An 18,791-nucleotide genomic window follows, 5' to 3' on the forward strand; every position below is an offset into this window, starting at 1 on the left:
CTGGTATGATGGTTTGTTTTAGTACAACTTAACCACTCTCTTTTATAATTAGCACCAAATCAATTAAATGAGAAATAATACTTCTTTCTGACAGAAATCAATATCTACCATTTCCATTTTGATGCATAAATTACATTGCTATTATCTTTATTTATTTAAAAAAATTTTTTTAACCTTTATTTTTTTGAGACAGAGACAGAGCATGAATGGGGGAGGGTCAGAGAGAGGGAGACACAGAATCCGAAACAGGCTCCAGGCTCTGAGCTGTCAGCACAGAGCCCAACGCAGGGCTCGAACTCACAGACTGTGAGTGAGATCATGACCTGAGCCGAAGTCGGATGCTCAACTGACTGAGCCACCCAGGCGCCCTGCTATTATCTTTAGTAAATGCAAATGTACTTTGTGATTTTAGGATGTTTGGGGGAGGCGGTGTGACCGTAGGCTCAATATATTCTTTACTATCGGATTTGCTACTATATTTCAGTAATGTTAACAACAGCTTTGATCTGTAATGCTTTAGGGATACTGCCTGGCCAATGCTGTCTTTTCTTTCTTAGAAACCTTACTGAGAGGCTTTAAATTTGCCTTTGTCCTCTTCATCTGCATTTGCTTCTGACAAACACATGTGTAGTCCAGATCTTTTTTCTTGTGATTATTTTCTTCGGTACAGTTTTATATCCCTGTCTCTTTAATATCTGAGCTCCCCTGCTGAATTCCACCATTCTACTACCAATGAAGATAAACACGGACAAGGAACCCTGATTTGTGTAGTAGTTTCTTAAAAGCCACTTGTCTTGATATATCGTTACTAGTTTATCCAGGTCCTAAATCTCTTCTGTTTTCAAGTGATTGTGTTTTGTTAGATAGTGAATGTAATTTTAGGTAAAACAGGAGAAATTCTGTGGGGGAATGGAGTTCCATAACCTCCAATTCTACAGAATTGTATGTTTTACTCCTGCAGACCCAGCAGAGGGAGCCCAAGGTAATGAACAAAACTTTCTCTGGTGCGGTTTTGATGACTCAGAACTAGTAATTCATAGTCAGATGGTGATTTTTTTTTTTTTTTTTTTTAAGGCAAGGGGGTTAGGATACAGAGTACATGTGTGCGCGTGTGTGGGCCTGTGGGTAGAGAGTAGAAGAAAGAAATAAAATAGAAGGTGCAAGTCAAGTGAATTTTAAGATGTACGTGAAATGTGGTTGATGTATTACATCTCCAGCAGGAAAATGGCAAACTTGATGGACTAAAGCATTTGATTTTCAGATCCTGAGAAGCTACTTTAATGCTAAATGTATAAAACTACTTCTTTTTCTTTTTCAATTAGCCGGTTCTCCCCTTAAAACTTTTTAGATTGAATCCTAATACATTCCCATTTCTTGTGATTTTTATATTTAGGGTAATTTCCCAATGAACGCTTTATTTATTTCCTTCTTCATTTCATCAGCTCACTGACCCACACATTGTGTGTGTATCCATGTCTGAGTACAGAAAATCATGGAGGCTGTTTAAGCTTAGCTGAATATTTATTCAATAGATTAATCAATTAGTCTGCCAACTATCCAAACAGCATTTATTGAACTTTTAGTACAATATGAGGTATGGAAGGTGTGTGTCTGTGGGCATGAGGGGGTGCCGTGCAACCAGGAGAGGGAATCAAAACCTTTTTCTGTTCTCAACAGACTTACATGTAGCTGAGTAAATACATGTCTGGTAAACTGCAAAACATTACATAACCAAATGTTAAGCAGTAGTTCAAAGTGTACATAAAGTAAACGGAACATAAAGTAAGTGTGTGTAGAAGAGATCAACAGATCTTTGAGGTAGGTGGAAGAGCCCAGAAAGGCTTCAGGGAGGATATGGCCAGGCCTGAATGATAACTGATTTTGTGCCTGGAAAGAAAAGGGGACCGGGCCTTCTTTGGTAGAGAAGCAACTTGAGAAAGAATGGTTTATGATGGAGATACAGGTTCATTGTGTGAGGTGATGTTGTTTGTATATTGTGTACTCCTATGGGGTGCCATTCACATCAAGCCTGAGGGAATGTTGTTCTTGGAGGTATCCAGTCTCTTATGAATGAGTTCTGGAGTGACAGGTTACATTAAACACTGGTTCTTTGCCCTTTGTATATTATAATCATCAGTAACTCTAATGAGAGGAATCTATAACATGGTGGGTATAGATTAGACTGTGTAATCAGACAGCCTGGATTTGAATAAAAAGAGATGTGTGACCTAGGATAAATTTCTTAACCTTTCTATGCCTTATTTCCCCCTCTTCTATAAAATGGCATGGTAATAATAGTGCCCAGGGCATCAAGTTGTAATGGTTAAATGGGATAGAATGTCATCTGCTTAAAACAGTACCTAGAGTCTAGTGATCCCTGAGTATTTGCTGTTATTATCAAAGAATTAATGTGTTACTGGAACAGAAAGCAAATGTCCTTTCTCAAGTGCAGAACTATTTCATTAGACTTTCTGTTAAGAAATTTATGGGTCTCACCTAGACTACTTTGTCTTTTGCTGGTTGAGAATCAAGGAGCACATCATGTGTTCAAGATTACGCTGGTTTTGCAGGCTGCTTGGTGGATGTATATCAGCATGGCCTCCCTTGTTTCAATGAAAAACAAAGATGACACTCATTTCAGTAAGTGTCCTCACCTGGGAATTTGGTGGTCCCCTTTGTGCCTGCAATGTCTCCACACTTTGCAGTTGCTTTGAACCACGCACAGAATATAAACTCCATGAGAGCAGGAATTGTGTACCTTGGTCACTGTTCTATCTCCAGTGCCTGGCCTTCACTTTTCTTTTTTTTTTAAATGAATGGGTCAATGATTAAATGAAGGCATGATTTTAAAAATGAAACCTCTCCCCTACTACAAAATTTTTGGCAGTCTTATTCCTAGTATAGGAGAAGTAAGCATCACTACAGGATGTCTTGGGGGAAGGCTAATTAAATATCTCTCCTGGTGGTTTATCATTGCCATGAAGGGAATATCACTTATAGTTTAGATCACTTTATAGTTTACAAGTGCTTTCTTCATGTAATTTCCTACAGCATTCAGGTGAATTCATTGTTTCTTCCATTTAATAAATTGACCTAGTCTCAGGAGAGTTAAATGACTGACTCAATCTTACATATGAATTACTGTGGACTTTGGACTTGATCAAGTCCTTGGACTACAAGTGCAGAGGGTTTTCTTTAGATGTGTGTGAAACCTGAATTGAGAGCTTCACGATTATCTTCATTCCCTAGGGAATGATGGAGCCTCGACAAATTTCTCATATCTATGTAAATAATTTGTGAGATTAGGCTGGGATTGCCATGGAACATGCCCAAAGGGGATGTGATACCAAACAGAACCTTGAGGTAGGAGAAGTAGAGGGCGGAATTAGATTTCCACTTGGATAGGTCACAGAAATCATGGTAAGTCCGTTGCGACTGGAAGTCCCGGATGGGATGCTCTGGTAGAGGTTTTGAATAAAAGCAGTGGGAGTGTAGCAAAGGTCAAGATAGGGAAGACTGGAAAATAGAGGACCTGGAGTAGGCATTAAAAAGCCTAATAATTTTATGTAGAACTTGTCCAGTGCTTGGATCAGGTGGAAACCTAAAGCCAAGTAACTGAGTTGCCTGTAACTGTCTGACTATAAACACTGTAGGAGGTGAGAGTTTGAAAAGACTTTATTCTTCAGTTCTTTGTCTTCTCTCTTGGGCTTGGAGAAAAGCCTTTATCAGATGTTGGTAACATTTATCATCTTCTGTGCCAATGTTTATCTTATGGTCCGAGACGTGCCTGCCAATAGATTTTGCCTGACAAATTACACTCCTGTTGATTACTTCTATTCTGAATTTCCAACATCATGAAATTATGAAGTAGCTTCTTGAAAAAGAAATTTAAAAAAATGCCTATTCAATGAGATTGTTGAAACGTACAATGACATATCCTTAGGTGCTTAGTAAATACAAACATAATTGAACTCAATCAACATTTGTGGGCATTTCTATTATATAACTTATAATTGGTCCCATTTTAAATTTATTTATGGCTCCCTGATTATATCATAGAGCAAATTTGTGTTGTTTTTACTCTCTAGTGCACTGCTTTGCTCATCATAGATGTTTGTTAAATGGATTAAAAGTTAAACCCTTTTACTTTTACGGAGTAAATTGGTGGAGAAATGGAGAAACAAGAGCTCCTCTGAGATAGTTGATATTTGGCAATTGATTTACTATTTAGCATGCCATTTCTTTATTTGTGAATTAATTTTATACATAGAGCAGGTTTACTCAATTGAATTTTAGAGCAGATTTAAAAATAACTGATATAAAATGACTGTAAAACAAATCATAGTATGAATGCAAAAGTGGAAATGGAAGCTGTTATGAAGCTATGAGTGTTTTTGCCTCTTCCACAGTCCTGTGGCTTTCTGTGTGTGGTTTGTGTATGTTTATATGTGTGTTTCAGTTAGTCATGATAGATTTATAACTATGTCTTAAGGAAGGGAATGGGAATGCTTAGTTGTTAGGAAAATCACCTTCCTGTTTCTCTTTTTTTGCTATCATTTTAGTGTATATGAAGGAATTAGCAACGTATATTTCTACCATGCAAGATTTTCTTTCATTTAGGAAAATATTATGTAAGTAATATCAGAATTTTGGGATAGCTTATTTTAGAATTGTGTAATAGTTTTCTAAAACTGGACATCAAAACCTGAAAATTTCATTAAGGGTCAAGAAAAATGAAATTAGATACTTATCCCACACTACATAAAAAGATCGACTTCAGATGAAGATTTCAATACCAAAAACAAATCTTTAAACATTTAGTAGAAAATGTAGGTGAATGTGTTTTAGACCTAGCGGTAGGAAAATATTGCTTAAATAATGCATATAACATGTTGATTATAAAAAACGTAATTTTTACTATATTAAGAGTAGAAACTTGAGTTCAAGAGATCATTAAATTGAAAGTCCTATAACAGACTAGGGGGAGTTATTCACAATATACACAACTGTCTAAAGAATGGCGTCAAGAGCACAGAAACATCTCCTACAAATGACTTAGAAAAATGGGCAAAGATCTTTTTTAAAAAAAATTTTTGGGAGATATGCTTGCATGTGGGGGACGGGTGGAGGGGTTGAAAGAGAGAATCTTAACCATGCTCTGCACCCAACACAGAGCTGGACATGGGGCTTTATCTCATGTTTGTGAGACCATGACCTGAGCTGAAGTCAAGAGTCAGATGCTCAACCAACTGAACCACCCAGGAGCCTCATAGGCAAAAGCTCTTAATAGGTATTTCATAGAAGAGAAACTCTTATGACTAACAAACATGTGAAGAGATGTTCATTACATCGCCTCATATCCCTTAGTGATGATGGAAATGCAAATAGAGACAATTATACAATATTATTTTATACTCTTCGCAAAAAATTTAAAAGCCTAATAATATCAATTGTTGGAGAGAATATAGATCTGGTAGATGTTCATTGCTCATCAGGGAGCTAATTGGTGCAATCATTTTGGAAAATACTGACATTTTAGGAAAAATTGCAGATTCACACATCCTTTATTCCAGAAATTCCACTACTAGGTATCAAGTGAAACTTGTTTACATGTATAACAGAAAACATGTACAAGGATGTTCATGTCAGTGCTATTTAGGGTATAACCTGGAAATAATCCAAGTGCATATCAGTAGGAGAGTAGATAAATTGTGATGTATATTCACAATATAATATACAGCAGTTGAATGAAGTACAGCGTTTATAAATATGAATGAATCTTAGCAATATAATAGTGAGTTAAAAAACTCAAGTTCTAAAAAATCATTTACAACATACTGTTTTTATAAAGTTAACAACTAAAATATCTCTTAAATACTGGGAGACATAGTAGTTCTGTATAACAAGGATGTCAAGGGAATTATGAATATGGAATACAGTATGGTTATTGTCTCAGGAATCGAAAGGGATGTCATATGAGGTGACCACATAGCTGAACATGGGCTATGATTAGAGTGTTGTTGTTTCTTTCAGGTGAGGAGATTCATGGTTCCTACTTATATTATGAAAAATGGCTAAATAAATGAATAAAAGTGGGTCATACAATTATGAATAATAAGAATATGTTATAAGCCAGAGATTATGAGTAATTGAGTAATGCAACTTTGTGCACCAGAGGTACAAAGAGAAAAAAAGGAAATAGTACCCCAAATATATGAATATTACGGAAATTTAGTATTTAACCATATTTTAGTGTATCATTGTACTAATCTCAATGAGATTAGACACTTGAATGGTAAGCATTAAATCATCAACCTAAATATATCTGTTAGATGTGGGGCGGGGGGCACCTGGGTGGCTCAATCCATTAGGTGTCTGGCTCTTGATCTCGGCTAGATCATGATCTCACAGTTCGTGGGTTTGAGCCTCACATCAGGCTTTGCGGTAATAAAAAAAAAAGATACGGGGACCTGGATTGAATTTGCTGGGTCAGTATGTGGAACTTGAGATCTAAATGTCTGCTTTCCTAAAAATACACTTCCTATAATTCACATTTGGTTATATTTAGAAAACAAAATTGGAAGCATCTTAGAATAGCAAAATTAAATCTATTGTGAATTATTGTAAATAAAAATACAATACAAATATCATGTAGTGTATACCACATCCAAAACACAAGAACTAATCAATAAAAGGGAAAGGAATTTCAGCTTACAAAAATAACGGGCAGTTTTTAGAATTTGGCAATACTATTTTGTAGTGAAACATATATATATTCCCATCTATATTAGCTGCTAGAGCTACCATAGCAAAATACCATATACTGGTTGTGTAAACAATGGGAATAAATCTTTTCCCACAGTTCTGGAGGTCAGAAGTCCAAGATCAAGATGTTGGGAGGTTTGGTTTCGAAGCCTCTCTCCTTGGCTTGATGACCAACCTTCTTGCTATATCCTCATATGGTCTTCTCTGGTCATAGGCATCCTTTTTCTTATAAGGACACCTGTCATATTAGAGTAGGACCCCACCTTTTCAGCCACAGTTAAACTTCATTACCACTTCAAAGAAGTTATCTCCAAATGTGGTTACCTTGAAAGGTATTGGAAGTCGGGATTTGAACATACGGATTTTGGGGGAACACAGCTCAACCCATAGCAACATCCTTTTCTTTTTTTTTAAATTTTTTAACTTTTTTTTAAATTAATTTTTGAGACAGGGAGAGACAGAGCATGAACAGGGGAGGGTCAGAGAGAGGGCGACACAGAATCTGAAACAGGCTCCAGGCTCCAAGCTGTCAGCACAGAGCCCGACGTGGGGCTCGAACTCGTGGACCGAGAGATCATGACCTGAGCTGAAGTCGGCTGCTTAGCCGACTGAGCCACCCAGGCGCCCCAGCAACATCCTTTTCTGTGACTGTGATTGTTCCAGAGACTGCCTGCTCTTTGCCAGACCCTGTTCTAGGCATTGGAGTACAACAATAAAGCTTATAACTTATGTCTCACAGTGGACATGAAAAAGCAGCAAGGACCCCAAATTAGAGGAAAAATTTTTATGATATTAAATTTGCAAATGTCATTATCCCCACATCCCTGTCATTTTTTACCAAGGGCTGTAGGCTCCCCCCTTAATTGTTTGGAAGAATTAGCCACTTCAATAAAGAAATCCCTGTTGCTACTGACTCTAGAGTCTAGGCATGCCGTTTGTATTTGAGCACAGGATAACAGCTTAAAGAACACCAATAATTAGAAGCTTCTGTCACTGTGCAATTGGTTGTGGACTCATATTTGGAAGACTGTGTTTTCTCTGCCGACAAGATCTTGCTTCATGCTTTAGGTGTGTCATCTCTAAATGTGGTCATCTGGGCCTCTTGCGCCCTAGTGTTAGTTCCTCTAGGGGATGGCTACCTATCTCTTTTGAGGTACTCCTCAGTCCCTCAAAGAGAAGTTTAGGGAAGTCCCATAGCACACATTTGAAGTCCCAAGAATAGGTTCCCATTTTTGTAAAAGATGAACTTTAGTGGTATTGTGTCACATTCCAAAAACTGATACCTTATTGTGCTTATTTGACAACACAGGTGGCTTTAAGGCAGGAAATAGATGATGTTGCAGAAATGGAGACAAATGACTTAGACAAGATAGGATTTTTTTTTTCTCAAAACCTAATAGGTGTCAGCAGTGTAGGGTTGGCAAGGTGGTTCTCAGCAGAAGGCCCCTGGGAGCAGTCTTCTCCCCCTATCCCTACCCTGCTACCCCCTGTCCCTGCCCCCAGAAAACCAAGGGAACAGTTTTCAGCATCACAGAAGCCTAGGTATAAATCACATCCTTGGCCAACACAATCAGTAAGGTTCATTCTGGGCTGCAAGTGCTTGGTTGAAATGGCCCAAGCCATTCAGCAAAATATTTAATGACTCCTTTGCCAAGAATAGGCAGAGTTGGGGCAGCATCTGTGAGGTCATAAAGAATCCTGGCTCTTACCCCCGCTTCCCCCCACCCCAACTCTACTTTGGCCTTCTTCATCACATCAATGTTTCATCCTTGAGCTTGTCAATTTATGTTTAAAAAATGGTCCCAGACATCATATCCTCACATCACTGCCACAAACAGGGAGGCAGGAGAGGAGGGAGGGGGACCTTTTCTTTTTGTGTCTTTCTTTCCTCTTTTTTCTCTTTTTCTTTTCAGAACAAAAGTTTCCTAGAAGCCCCTTAGAAAACTTCTTCTTGCAGCTTTAAAAAAAATCAGATTATTTTAACTAAAAACAAAAACCAAAAATAGTTCACCCGTTTCTCCCATCTGCCACCCTCCACATCTGGCAGTCACCAATCTGTTCTCTGTATCTTTGAGCTTGTTTATAATGTTACAGTGAACATGGGGGTGCATATATCTTTTCAAGTTAGTGTTTTCATTTTCTTTGGATAAATATGCAGAAATGGGATTGCTAGATCATATGGTAGTCCTATTTTTAAGTAAAACATTTTATGGAAGTAGGGTTGACATACAGTGGTTTCTGAGTTTATGGTATACAACATAGTGATTTGACAATCCTGTATTTTACACAATGCTCACCATAAGTGTAGTTACCATCCGTCACCAAACAATGTTATTAAAATATTTTTGACTATATTTCCTATGCCGTACTTTGCAATTCCATGACTTAATTTATTTTAATTTTTTATGCTTGCAGCAAGAATTACTATCAAACTCCAGTCGGTAAGCCGGGACCCTTGTGGTGTTAGCGAAAGACTTGCCCCTAATGTAGCATACTCCCTACACTTGTGAGTTCATTGGCCAGCCAGGGCCTCAACTCCGAACTCTAATGACTTATTTATTTTATAACTGGAAGTTTATACCTCTTAATAGCTTCCGCCTATTTCGGCTCTTCCCTACCTGCTTCCCATCTGGCAACCACCAGTTTCTGGTGGGTTTTTATTAGATTCCACATGTAAGTGAAATCCTATGGTATTTGTCTTGTCTGACTTCTTTCACTTAGCCTAATACTCTGTAGGACCATCCATGTTGTCACAAATAATAAGATCCCATTCCTTTTTATGGCCGAGTAATATTTGTCTGTTTATACACCACATCTTTATTCATTCATCTATCAGTAGATTCTTAGGTTACTTCCATATCTTGGCTATCGTAAAGAATCCAATAAATAGAGGAGTGCATATATATTTCTGAGTTAATGTTGCTTTTGCTTTTGGTGTCAGACACGCAAAAATCAATGCCAAGACCTATGTCAAGAAGTTTACCACCTGGGTTTTCTTCAGGGAGTTTTATGGTTTTTAGGTATTACATTCAAGTCTTTAATCCATTTTGATTTAATTTCTGTCTATGGTGTAGGTTAGTGGTCCACCTTCATTCTTGTGCAGGTTACTTTCCAGTTTTTCCATCACCATTTCTTGATGAGACTGTCTTTTCCCCATTTTATATTCTTGTCTCCTTTGTCATAAATTAATTGACCATATATGAGTAGGTTTATTTCTGGGCTATGCATTCTGTTGCATTGATCTATGTGTTTGTATTTTATGCCAACACAATACTAAATAATGCTTTAATTACATAGCTTTGTAATATCATTTGAAATCAGGGATGTGATGCTTTCAGCTTTGTTCTTTCTTAAGAAAGAAATGGTCTTTTGTGGTTCCATACATATTTTAGGATTGTTTGTTATATTTCTTTGAAAAATTCCATTTGGGATACCCTCTAAGTATTGTGAAAGTCCGATCAATTATTTTTATTTGTTTTCATACACAGAAAAAAGAACTCATATTTACTTTTACTTTAAAATGCGGTTGGATATTACTTTCCAAGATTAGCTAATAAAGCCTTTCTCTCTCCATTCTATTTTTGTTATTCCTTTGACTTCCCTTTATTTGGGAGGTTAGACCACAGAGGGATGCTGAGAGGAACAGAGTCAAATGATTTTAATGTTGAGGCATCTAGAAGTGAGGGGGCTACTGTGGCTGAGCATGAGGGAACACCGGGCAGTAACCTCCTTGGGCCAGTGACCAAGGACAAGGAAGGAAGCTGGATATCTAGAAAATACCACTGCAGATCAATGGCATTTGAGGGTCAGATTCACCCCCTACTCTAGAATGTGGTACAGTTAAGCTTCCTCCTCAGGATGGAAATTGGATATAACCTTGGGAAACCAGGACTTTGGGGAGGGCAGGTGAGGGTGTAGATGAGGGGCTACATCTTTAAATTTACTGAGGTGTTTCTGTCACACTGTTACAGAAACATCAATATTAAAAAAGTTGTATTACTTGCCCACCTGAGTTTATGGTCTAGGATTTGGAGCTGACACTGTGTATTCCATATATTTTGGTTTTGTTACAATGGCCTCTGCTAACAAGGACTGAAGAAGATTGAGCTGCAGCGTGGCTTGATCCAAGGCTAGAGACTCATGAACTGTAAAAATCATACACAGCTCTTGTAATATGCTGTCATAAATTGAAAAAAAAATCAGTACAATGTGAAATACTGATCTTCTGCAACAGCATAAAGATGATCTGTTATATAAACTTGGAAAATGGGGGCCTGGGGAGGGAGGCATACACAGTCTTGGTGCAGTAAGAAGGTAACTCTTGTTAGTTTTTAGCTTGATGATGTCTAATCTGGATGAATTCATTACTTTCTCTTTTAGGCTTGAGATTAAAATAAAAATGGAAGCTAGCCAAATTATAGGTGAGGAATTACTCAAAAGGAGGTCAATATTCAAAAAAAAAATTTAAAAAGAAAGGAATTGATAGTTTTAAAAATTGACCTTGCCTAAATGACCAAAATCACACTGCACTTCAACTAATCCATAATTATCAGCCCATGTTCAGTTGAGTGAGGCCCTTGCATTAGAATATGTCCCAAATAAGAACTACGACCAAAATTGTTAATAAAAATAAAATTCTTGGAGGAATCTTTTGGGGCTGTTAGAGTTATGAATCATACCAATAAAACAACCCATATATTTACAACAGTGATAATTGATATAAATATAGCCCGTAATATTAAGTAGTGGTTAAAATCCTGGACTTTAGATTCAAGTAGATTCTGATTCAAAGGCTGGCTCTACAACTTAGTATCTGTATCAGCCTGGGCAATGCACTTTGCCTTTCTATAAAATGGGAATATAAACTCAATTCCATAGTATTATTATCGATATTAAATCTGAACACATATTTAATGGGCCTGGTAATGGTAATAATTTATACTGTTATTAAAAGTTTACTACTTGGAGGTTTAGCAGACCCAATATATTCTTTGTTGGTTTAACAACATATCTTTAATTAGCGAGACTTTATGAGTTTTGCATTATCTAAATAATTGTTATTCATTAAAAATGATACTTGACAAAAACTTCCATGTAGCTTTTCCTAATGTATGGCCAAAAAAAAAAAAAGCTATGAAAAGATTATGAATGAAAAAATGATTTTTTAGACAATATTCTTTATGGCTTAGGCAAAATTAAAAAAAATTTTAATGGCCTCTGGTTGATAGTAATGATAATATTATTGTAATAGATACTACAGTAATTTATATTCTATTTAGTAGCATTTTTATTTCAGTCATCCAGGGGATTTTAATAAAATGAAACCGTGAGCTTGAGTATGCTAAATGAGGAAAGAAGGGGTTGTTGTTATGAATTTACACCAAGGAAAATATAAATGCAGAAGAGTTAAGATGTCCAGTAATATGATCCTAATGAACTAATTCTTCTTCCAGGCCTCCTGTTTCCATTTCCTCTGTGGATGCAAGCCTTGCTTAAGAAAATAATTGTAGTTCATTGAGTCAGAATCTTGAAAATGTTGAGGTCCCTAGACTGAAATTAAGAAAACATGGCTTTGAAGATTCTTCAGAAGTCACTACTTGATTTTCATTTTGGACACAGAATTTGGTTTGTCTGGAAAAATCACATGCAAACCAAACTTAGGACTCAGATGGCATTTATTTGATGTTCCCTTTTGCTGCTTGGAAGAAATGGTGTCTTTGTTTTTTGTTCTTTTTTTCCTACTGGCTTTATGAGCTCTCATTGCTCCTCATTCTCAACATTTTTGTAAAGAAAATACTAGAGATATTTTTACACTTTTGTCCAAACTGCAGCATGACCTAAACTTTTGTTTGGCTTAACTTTTATTAGCAGTGATGGATAGAGGGTGAATACGAAAGCAAAAATCAGTGCACGAGGAGCATTAAGAAAGCAGAATCCTCCCTTGTTAGGGATTTTATCTTGATCTTTGTCAATGAGGGGAGCAGCAGAGGGTGTGATCCTGAGTTCGTAAAGGAAGGGTATCCTTTTTTGAGAGATTTCTCTTGGAGTCAAAAGGTAGAGGTGGTCTCTGAGAAATGGAATACACTGCAGTAAAAGGAAGCTTTTTCAAGCATCTCCATTGCTGCTGCTACTCCTGACAGTGAGGCTATTTTAACTTTTAATTTGCTGAAAGGCAAATAAGGCAGCTGTCTTCACAGTAGGAAGTTCGGGGTGAGTGTTGGAGAAACAGCGTCTCTTTTCATGTAAATTAAAGGAGAACAGACTAAAGAAAAGTTAGCTATTGCTTTACAGAGTCTCTCTTGGCTAGCAGGCCAGGATGTCCTCTTTAGTGATTCTCTTAGGCTTCCTTTTAATTTGCCGAACACATCAGATCTGAGGGCAGATTTTAGATTTGACAGCACTGAGCATTCCTTCCTTTTTGCCCCTTTCTCCACCTTCCCGAACACCAAAAACCAGAAAACTTTTTGGATGATGTCTGATTTTAGGATTCTGCTTAGTGTTTTCGTTAAACCTTTATTCTTTTCTTTATGATATTCCTTTTTATTGAAGCATTTCTCTAGAGGAATTGAGGCACATGTAGCAGGAACTAAGATTGCACCCATTTTTCATCAAATAGGAGCTGTGTTAGCAACATCTTCAATGGTGCATGTGATCTACTAATGGCTGCAGACTCTGGATGATTCCTTTTGATGTTGCCCTCTAAAGGTCTCATCAGAAAGCATTACTCTCTGCATTATCCCCTTCTAACTTCTGGTGGTTTTGTTTTATTTGGCTATTGATTGGTATTACACATCCCTCTTAATGCTAACATTAGATGATGCTGTATAAGAGCACTTAGTGGAAAATTACTACATAAAGGTAGAAAGTTCATTAAGTAGTTTGAACTACGTGTCTGGGATACATCATATCAGCCAAATACCTGTTCTGACTATAGGACTGATTGGGAATTTTGCTAAGTTGATTCATTTACCTAATCTCTGCTATACTTTTTGTCATTTGTAGGGTAACATGCATTATTTAAAAGAATGCAAAGCTACCCTTTGTACTCAGTATAATACATTTTTAATGGCTAACGATTGTATAGATAATCTCATGCAGAGGGGCAAAAATGTTTCCCTTTGGTTATCATTATACATTTACTTCTGAACTAATTAAAAATGAAATCATCATCCTTGTCAGAAATGGACAGGAAGACAAAGGGTTATTAAGAGTCTGTTTTTCCCTTGGTGAAATATATTATCAATAATCATTGCAGTCCATAATGCATGTGGTTTGGCATGATGTATTAATTTGTGCTGATTTAATGGTCTAGAAAGCATTTTTGTTTTACCCATTTTGTTGATTTTCTCTTCTGGGGACTTGCAGTAATCACATATCTTCCGTAAATGAGTTTGCATTATGATTATCATACTGAACCTATATGGTGTAAGGTCAAATAAAAATTAAGAGGTTTAATTTTCCCTGTTGAAAATAAGGGAAGAGACTTGTTTTTTCCCTTTTTCCTAGAACACTTCCTTTAGCAAACTTGTAAGTACTTTTTCCTGCCTTTGAAAAGTATATAAATCCTTCTGAAAACCTTATGGACGTTTCCTCACCTCTATGACCCAGGAATATCTTCCTTAAGGACCCAGAAGCCATCCCTCTGCAATGTAAACATTAAGGAAAAAAGTGTTCCTCACTCCTGTTACCTGTGGGAGGGTGGGAATCTCACTTTATTGGGAACCTTGCTGCAAAACTACCTCTGGTCATAAAGATAGGAGGAGTTTCTCCTCTTCTGGATAAAGCCAGTTATCTAACACACATGGTCACCTCGAATACCAGGTAAATTTAAGATGAACTATGTGTGACAAATGGTGCTATCGTGTCCTCTTACTTGAGGACTGGTTATTGTTTATCTTGAAAATATGTAGTGAATTGTATCTGCTTGGCTATATAAAACGGTGAGATCCCCTTCCATTCTTGCCATTTCTTAGTGGATTTCATGTGAAGCACATTACATTCTGGTTTAATATTAATTTAAAAGTAAAAGTGTTTTTTTTTCCTCTACTAACTTTGGGAGGAGGATTTCTGAGTTGAGGGAAGATTTAGCTTTAAATTCTGTTTCACCAAAAATGGTCATGGACTATCATAGAAAGTAACACTTTGACCAGCTCATGCCTTTAGTTGTGCTGTGTCTTTCCTTCTTTAATCAGATGTTCAATTCAGAGACAACCCTCTTGGCTGAACCCACTGTGGATTAATCAGTATTATGTAAAAAGAAAACAGGACTGTTCCATTTGCATTTTTTTTTGCAGAAGAACGGCATTCCAAATTCAACCCTGAGAGCTATTGTGAAGATAGAATTAGCTAAGTGGCACGTTTGTCACTTTTCTTTTAATTATTACTTAATAAATTCTCGCAAAAAATCTATTTATAGGATAATGCTATTCTATTACAGTTACCACTATTCATTTTAAATATCACTTGCTTTCAATTATATTGTTAGTAGGATCCTGCAAAATGTTAAACTTGGCATTGCTAACTCAGAGGTGACTTGTGGCACCGGAATGATTTATGCCTGTGGATTGCAGAGATCTAAAAATAGGGCTTGATGTTACATTAATATGTAGTGCAGTACACACAATAGGGTTAGAGGAGGATGGAGTTTCATCCCTAACTCTCAGTTTTCTTGCCTTTGTCTCTGTGTCTGAGCAGCACTGGAATAATTAGACATTGCTCATTTGTCATTTGTATCATTTCCTATCAGTGCATACCATCGTGCCCTGCCAGCTCCCAGGTGCTTCCGAGGAAGCACGTGGTCTGTAAATAGCCATTCTGCACATCTCTGGTCGCTGTCCTAATTTGAAAATCTCCTTCATAAATTGGACCGGACAATAACAGACCATTGCTGCTAGGTTCTGATGGGGTAAGTGTACAACTCTGACCTTAGTATGAGATCAGAAATGAAAGTGACCAGCTGGACATAAAACAAATACCACACATTCCAAGAAGGTATTTCTGTTAGCAAGGTGAATGCCAGCGGTTCTGGGCAAGCAGCATTTCTCAAGGAATGGCAAATATTTTGGTCAATGTCTCCCCTGGTTTGATGCCTCTGATTTCAGCTGTAATCGAGTGTGAGACGGCAGTGTTGACAGATACTTGTCTTCAACCTTTCTGAGTAGGAACTCTGATCAGATGAGTGGAAGTCATGTAACAGAGTTTGCACATCTGTTGTCGACAGGACTAGAGGTTGCATGTGCATAAGGATGTGCTGTAGGCAGAGAAATCAAGGCTAGTACCATTCAGAATATATATATGAGCAGTGTAGGAATTGGGTACTTTTTCTTTCCTCATTGGATGAACTGGGGTGGACTGTTGATAGAAAGAGACAAGGAGATGGAGCAACCCTGCTCAAGACACCCTCAGAGACTTCTTTAATGACAAACTGTGAAGATTACAAATGGGAGCTATAGGTCTGCCAAAATATCATGAGTTCTTACCTTAGTTTTTCTCCACCAGAATATATTTGATCTTTAAGTTGAGGAGGCAGTTGGGTTCAGGGTATATTATTGTCCCATAATGAAGGAATTGCTCAGATTTTGGAGGTAGCTCTGGAGTTCTCTAAAGTCATGGTAATCGTAGAACTGATCTGATACTATTGTTTCATAGGTAGCTTAGCTCTTGGAGTCTACTGGAAACGATCTCAGGGATCATCACATCAGCAATTTTCGCATTCACATAATAGCCTGCATGTTGCTGTGGTGTAACAATGTGGAACACGTTATACTAGTCACCAGCTGCCAATTTAAATACACACTTGGAAGAGTCATCTATTTTTCAGGGGTATTAACTTGATCTTAATAGATGTTGATGTTTAATTTAATTGTGACCTTTAGTTATACTTTTTAAAGAAAAATGTCTCATGTTTTCACAACGCGAGCTGTTGAAAAGTCAAGATACTGGGGCAGATCTTTTAAATGGACCCAGAAAAATATTTTAAAAACAACAGTAGTTTCTACCTGACTCCAGCATATTTTGTTTCAATCCAAATAACAACCTAGTAAATCTTCCCTGATTACCCACTTTGAAGTCAGAGAAAATATAATCGAGAGGAGGACAAAGCACTTGTATAATGAGAGCCGGAAGAACATTTTTCTCTCACATGCTTACAGTTAGTGATACAGCAAGCAGAAACTTGATTCCAGCAGTCTTCTTCAGCTTCTTAACTAGGCAAACTCCTAGTTGTCCTTCACAAATCACTAGAAATGTTGCTTTGTATGTGTGTGAATTTTTTCTTAAGCTTCTGCACTACCCATAGGCAGAGCTGATGACTCTCTTAGCACTTGGTTCAAATTTTGTTAGCACTGCTGGGTGTTCTATCATTTATTTTTATATTTTCCTCCTTCACTTGCCTGTGCATTCCTTGAGGACAAGGACTATTCCTTACTCATCTCAGTGTCTAATGCTAACCCTAGTGTTAGACCTAGAGTAGGCACTCAATAAATACTTGGTGAAAAATGAAAAAAATGAATGGGCTCTTAATTAGACTTCAGAAATGGTTGATCCTCACTGTGTTGAAGTAGAACTCTCTGTGTAGGGTGGTGATGGTGCCTGTCCTCTGATGGATTGTTCTTGTAGAAGTTGCACATGGGGTCCTTCAAACCATTAGCTGTAGATCTCCCTTGGAAGTCACTTGCATTTTGCAGCACTTTGTCTTTCAGGATAAAAGACAGGTCTGGGTTTATAGAAGAACTAACTCAATCTAAGGAAATTTGATAACCAAATATTTCATGATGAATATGCATCTCCAGGTAAATGCAAAAACCTTCAAGTGTAAGTATAAATTTATGATAGGCATGATTATAGATTTGAAATAGGTCACTTCTCACCTTTGGGGTTTGTTTTTATGGCTGGTAATTTGGCATCAGCCACAGCACTGTATCAGCCAAGTCCATTAGTTAAGTATGTTTTGACTCCTACGGATCTCAGACGAGCAGTGTTATTGTCAAAGAACCTAGTCTGTGGCGTGCTGGCTCCTCAAGCTGCCCTTAGGTTTGAGGGAGCTCTTACAGTCCTCAGGGCTTTCCTGGATCTTGGTTTATTCTAGAGCACTGTTGAAAAATAGACTTTGATTCATAGCTATTGTTGGATAATCTGAAGCTAACCTAGGCCATTTCTACATTGTGAGTGTTTGGTGCGTGTGTATCTAAGTGTCTGCATCTATGAATATGGTCTTTGTCAGTTGGGGCTTCCATAACAAAATATCATAGACTGGCTGGCTTCAGCAGCATACATTTATTCCTCACAGCTCTGGGGCCTGGAAGGCTGAGATGGGGTTTCTAGCATGGTCTGGTTCTTAATAAGAATCCACCTTCTGGTGGTATCCTCTTATGGCAGAGAACAGAGAGAGAGCAAGCTCTTTTGTTTCTTCTCATCAGGGTACTAAACCTATTTGTTAGGGCTCCACCTTCAGGTCCTAATAAGCTCCTAAAGGCCTCACCTTTGAATACGATCACATTGGGGGTTAGGATTTCAACATAGGAATTTTGGGGGGACATTGATATTTAGCACAATCGGCATGTCTTATCACATCCCAGTTAATTAGTATCTGTAGGAAACTGTAGGATGCGGCTTGTCACAGTGATTAAGACCTCTTTTTCTGAAGTATCTCCATCATTTGTGTAACTTTCTAAACCTTATATTCCTTAGTTCCTATGATAGGGGAGTCAAAATAGTACTGACCTTTAGGCCACTCATAATTGGGTTCCATCCCTAAAGAGCATTATTCATATTATGATGTATATGACTAGCACCCCAAAGTTGAAAGAGCAGAATGTGTACAGCCACTACCCGAATACCTGTTTGGTTATGAGAATTAACAAGTCACTGCACATAGAATGCTTGGCATTCAGGATGTGCGCAAGTGATAACCTTCATTGTTACAGGTAGGTTCACACTGTTCCCTTAAGAAGACTGGATAGGATGAGGTATAGTATCGTTACAACAAACAATATTTTATTTATTTTTTTTTTTTTTTTAATTTTTTT

The 18,791-nt window shown here is 37.5% G+C and overlaps 1 protein-coding gene and 1 non-coding gene across 4 annotated transcripts in view; one reads left to right on the plus strand and one right to left on the minus strand.

Annotated features, from left to right (window-relative positions):
- The window catches only part of TAFA2 (TAFA chemokine like family member 2), a 491,182-nt gene that overhangs the window by 70,612 nt on the left and 401,779 nt on the right, over window positions 1-18,791 (plus strand). The window lies entirely within an intron of this gene.
- On the minus strand, window positions 9,173-9,324 carry LOC112863957 (small nucleolar RNA SNORA62/SNORA6 family). The gene has a single exon (XR_003223904.1). It is a non-coding gene; the product is annotated as a small nucleolar RNA SNORA62/SNORA6 family (small nucleolar RNA).

This window comes from Puma concolor, chromosome B4 (assembly GCF_028749965.1).
Source record: "Puma concolor isolate L17-30 chromosome B4, mPumCon1.1.hap2, whole genome shotgun sequence".
Classification (NCBI taxonomy): Eukaryota; Metazoa; Chordata; class Mammalia; order Carnivora; family Felidae; genus Puma; species Puma concolor.